The sequence below is a fragment of the Rhinolophus ferrumequinum genome, chromosome 8, assembly GCF_004115265.2.
Source record: "Rhinolophus ferrumequinum isolate MPI-CBG mRhiFer1 chromosome 8, mRhiFer1_v1.p, whole genome shotgun sequence".
In the NCBI taxonomy this organism is placed as follows: domain Eukaryota; kingdom Metazoa; phylum Chordata; class Mammalia; order Chiroptera; family Rhinolophidae; genus Rhinolophus; species Rhinolophus ferrumequinum.
In genome coordinates this window covers 41,059,435-41,064,577 of record NC_046291.1, presented here as the reverse complement: position 1 = coordinate 41,064,577, position 5,143 = coordinate 41,059,435, and the positions used below count along the sequence as shown (strand labels likewise).

The 5,143-nt window shown below is 36.4% G+C and overlaps 1 pseudogene; it reads right to left on the bottom strand.

Moving 5' to 3' along the window:
* Positions 1 to 4,312: 4,312 nt before the first annotated feature.
* On the bottom strand, positions 4,313 to 4,703 carry LOC117026203 (40S ribosomal protein S17-like; annotated as a pseudogene).
* Positions 4,704 to 5,143: the final 440 nt, after the last annotated feature.

The window sequence follows — 5,143 nt, the reverse complement described above, 5'->3', positions numbered from 1 at the left end:
TTTTGATAAGTGACATGGAACTGTTTAAAAGTTCAGTCCTGTTTTTAATGACTAGCTTAAAATAACTCAAAAACTTTATATAGTTCTTCTAGTAGCTTATTCTTTTTATCTACAATTAACTTGTTTCCACTTGACGATTTATTTATACATTGCTCATACAATAACTGATTGCTCTGTATTTTCTATTACATAAAATATTTTAAAATGTTTTGATTTCAGTCTCTGAAATTGTACTGATAATGTGGTTGCAGTTACTTAATGCAGTCAGGAGTTTAAATTTGAGGTTGCACTCACACTTCCATCTCCCATGTCTTCCTTCCTACCATAGAAATTTTTGTGAAAGGGATTCCTGGTGCTATTTCTGCCATTTGCTTACATATATTCTGTTCCAAGAGGGCACACCCTGAGAGTGTGGGAATAAAACTTCTGGGCAGAGACTCTAGTGCAGCAATTATCTTAGATGAGGCTATTGGATTGTTTGATTTCTCCAGGGATTTCGGTAATGTAGCTCAAGAACACATCCTCTCCTGTTGCTCTTCCAGCCCCACCTGGTTTTCAATGTACCATCCCTGTGTAATTATCTCACCTCTCGCCTTGAATAACATGAATCTTCTAATTCCGACCCATTTCTGAAATCAACTCTGAAGGACTTTATAATAATCTTAGAGGGGGAAGTTATGCTTTTTAACACCTCCTGTCAGTTGAAAACTTCTAAAACTTCTAGTACTCAAAATTCAAATTGTTACAAGAGATTAGTTTTTGATATTGTTACATTATAGAAAAAAGAAAAAAATTGCTAACACACAACCAATCTAGGCTTTTATGTTTTTAACTTAAATTATTAAGATATAATTAATTGGACACAGTTGTAATGCCATGCAAGTATGAATCATAAACCTTTTTTTTAAATTAAAGTTTATTGGAGTGACAATTGTTAGTAAAGTTACATAGGTTTCAGGTGTATAGTTCTGTAATACATCATCTATATATCACATTGTGTGTTCACCACCCAGCTAAAACTGAAAACAGCAAAGGAACAAGACGAACAAATGAAGAAACGAAAACCCATAGACACAGAAAACAGAATCCTAAACCTTTCAGGGCCAAGTTTATCAAAAGCCATTCCCAATTTGTCACTTTTAGCATTAAATAAAGTGCAGAATTATAGGTATCTCGTATCGGATCTAGGAAGCAAGATTGTACTGTTAATACGACAATAAGCATAACAGCCATCTGCAAAAGGCTTATTACTACGTGCTAAGCCATGTACCTGCATATTTCCTTTAATCCTCAAATATAGCTATTACTGTAGAGAGGCAGTATAAGGTCACATTTAAGTGATGGGCTCTGAAGCCAGGCTGCTTGAGTTTGAATTCTGCCTCTTCTACCACTTATGAGCTGGGTGACCTTGATTCAGTCAACTAACCTCATTGTGCTTTAGTGTCCTCATGGGCAGAAGAAGGCAACAACACTTAGAGTTGTTGGGAGGATTAAATGAGTTATTGTTTGAAAAATGCCTGGGACACAGTAAATGCTCAATAAACATTAGATATTATTATTTTCCTATTTCACTGATTAAACAGTTTAGGTACTTCACTTGAGATTATACTCATATATCTTATAAATGTTGGCATTTGAATAGGGAATCTGAGTTCTTGGACCTCACAGCCGTTGTACTTGACTACCAGGCTTTGTATAGTTTTGAGAGCATATTCAGGTACAAAATTAAGTAATGCAGCAAGGTGAAAGGCTAGATAGGCAGGACTGGCTTTTTCCCATTAAGAGGTTTTTCTGAAATAAGGTGCAATGGACATTTTCGTGTGCCAATAAGGGGCAAAGCACTTAGCTGGGTCTTGGGAACACAAAGAAACAGAAAGCAAATCTCCTGCTCTCCAGGAGCTTATGGTATAGTGGAAGAGAGAAAACAACACCAACAACAATTACTGTAATTTGGTAAAGTAATTATGCAGGACTGCACAGTATTGAGGGGGAGTGGAGAAGCAGCAGCAGCCCACGCTGCTTTACTGAGTCATGGGAAAAGTCATGGCATTTGGGTGGAATCTGAAAGACAAGCAGAGGCCTGTCCAGTGGAGCAAATGATGGAAGGATTCTAGCAGATGGAAGAACATGAGTGAGGGTGATGAATGGGAGAAAGCTTTGCATATTGGGGAACAACCTTAGAATTGTTTAGAATCATTGGAGTGTGTACTGGGAAAGGATATGGACTGTGGCAAGTGCCAGGAGGCAGTCAGATAGGCAGGATGGGGCCAGGTGAAAGCTTTTGCATGCCATGTAGTTATGGCAGGTTTTTATTGTGATGGGAGTTAACAAACAATAGGAACAGATCATGCAGAAGGCAACTGCAGATACAAGCCAAACCTGGGACACAACGTGGAAGAAATTTCCAGGTAAATGTTTTGCTTGGTTAATCAATGGATTTGATTAGGGATTGTCAGTATTAGGGATTATAGAATAACACATGGTTACTGTCTTTCCCCCCTTACTATTCAGAGATGTAATAATACAATTCGATGATTTTCCCAGCTACAAATGAACTTGAGACTACAGCCATCATAGTTAAACATTTTCTAAGTTGAGTCACATTCAAAATATAGAAAACATTTACATTGCCTTAAAAGGTACAGTAAGAATTTCCAGCCATCAAAAGTGACTTTTTTTTTATAGTTTTTCTTTCTTTCTTTCTTTTTAAGCCTTTTTTTTCAGAGTAGTTTTAGATTTACAACAAAATTGAGAAGGTACAGAGATTTCCCAAATACTCCCTGCCCCCACACATACGTAACCTATCCCATTATCAACACCGTTCATCAGAATAGTACATATTTTACCAAGGATGGACCTTCATTGGCACTACATAATAACCCAAAGTCCATACTTTACTTGAGGATTTACTTTGATGTTGCACATTCTGTGGATTTAGACAAGTATATAATGACCTATATCCATCATTAAAATATCATTCAGAGTATTTTTACTGCCCTAAAAATCCTCTGTGTAGTTACTGTTTTTATTATACCAGTAATTCAGGAGAGGAACCAAAGAGATTGCATATCTTCATAAAATAAATTCTCTTTTTTATTTCACTTCAGTGTTTCTTCTTCACTCAATTCCCCTTTATTTGCATTTCATGATTTGGTTATGAGTCAACACAGTTGCTTATTGCGGATAAATTCAGGATGAAAAGAAACATAGCATATTTAATTTATTGGAATCTATTTCTTCATATGCAGTGCTCTTCAGTTTTCACATGAAGAATTGGATTTGACTAGACTGGCTAAATTTGTTTTGTCTTGGCCTAAATAATATTAGCAAATTTGGAGAAAGGAGCTCAAACAAAGAAGCCGTAGTTTGAATAACAGAGTTAGGTACCATGACCGAAGGCAAGAACTTATGGACTATCTTCTAACTTACTAATGCTTTCTTTGCATTCAATCTAGAGTTTATTCTGTCAGTGGAATTTGTTTCAGTGTTTTCATTTCTAATACTCATTTTTTCTAGGTGATTTTTTTTTGTGTCCACTGGGCTTATTATATTTACGCTTATTTTTGTTTTAAAGTTTCTTGCTTGTTTTAAATGGCTGTATTCTTTGTTTTAAACTTTATTTTGCTGTGGCAAGAACACAGCATAAGGTCTACCTTCTTAACACACTTTTAAGTGTACAATACATTTATTGACTAGAGGTACAACGTTGTACAGCAGGTCTCTAGACTGTATTCATCTTGTTCAACTGAAACTTTATGCCTATTTATTAGTAACTCCCCGTTTCCCCTCCCCCAATGCCCCTGCAGCCACCATTCCATTCTTTGATATTTTAGATGTCTCATATAAGTAGAATCATGCAGTATTTGTATTTCTGTGACTGGCTTATTTCACTCAGCATAATGTTCTCAAGTCCATCCAGGTTGTTGCAGGTGGCAGGTCTTTCTTTTTTCTTCCTTTCTTTCTTTCTTTCTTTCTTTCTTTCTTCTTTCTTTCTTTCTTTCTTTCTTTCTTTCTTTCTTTCTTCTTTCTTTCTTTCTTTCTTTCTTTCTTTCGTTCTTTCTTTCTTTCTTCTTTCTTTCTTTCTTTCTTTCTTTCTTTCTCTTTCTTTCTTTCTTTCTCTTTCTTTCTTTCTTTCTTTCTTTCTTTCTTTCTTTCTTCTTTCTTTCTTTCTTTCTTTCTTTCTTTCTTTCTTTCTTCCTTCCCTCCCTCCCTCCCTCCCTCCCTCCCTCCCTCCCTCCCTCCCTCCCTTCCTTCCTTCCTTTCTGTAGGTTGTCCATGATTTATTGAAAATACTATAGCACAGCAGGATGATTCAAATGGCTCTATGTGGTGTTTTGAAATTCATCCCAACTGTAGGCTGAGAGACCTGCAGGTTGGACAGATTGCCAAAGTCCAAGAGCTTCAGCATTTCCTCAGTGTCTGGATCAACTTCACTGATCTCTTGATCCAGGGCTGAGACCTCAGGAACAGAATTCTCTCTCCTCTTCCTGTAGCTTGATGGAGATAGCTCTTACGGGGCCTCTCTGAATCCACTTCATCAGGTGTGTGACATAGTCTGCTATGTTGTGGAGCTTCTTGCTTGGAATAATGGTGATCTTCTTGCACACGCGCTTGTTGGTGTATAAGTCATTGCCCAGGTACGTGTAGTACTTTTTGATAATGACCTGGGTCACCTTCATGGTTTTTGTATGAAAGCGGCCCATCTTGGCTTGTCACTGGTGAAAGAGCTGAATTGCCTTCTATTTTTTAAGACTGAATAGTATTCCTTTGTATGTTTATGAATATACCATATTTTCTTTTTCATTCACGTGTAAATGGACATTTAGATTGTTTCCACACCTTGGCTATTATGAATAGTGCTGCAATGAATATGTGAGTACTAAAAGGCAACTTCTGGAATGGGAGAAAATATTTGCAAATCATATATCTGATAAGGGATTAATCTCCAAAATACGTAAGGAATTCCTACAGCTCAATATCAAAACAAAACAAAACAAAAAAACCCATAATAAACTAATTAGAAAATGGGCTAAAGATTGCATAGACATTTTTTCAAAGAAGACATACAAATGGCATATGAACAGGTATATGAAAAGATGCTCAATGTCATTAGTAAAATGCAAACCAAAACCATGAGATATCA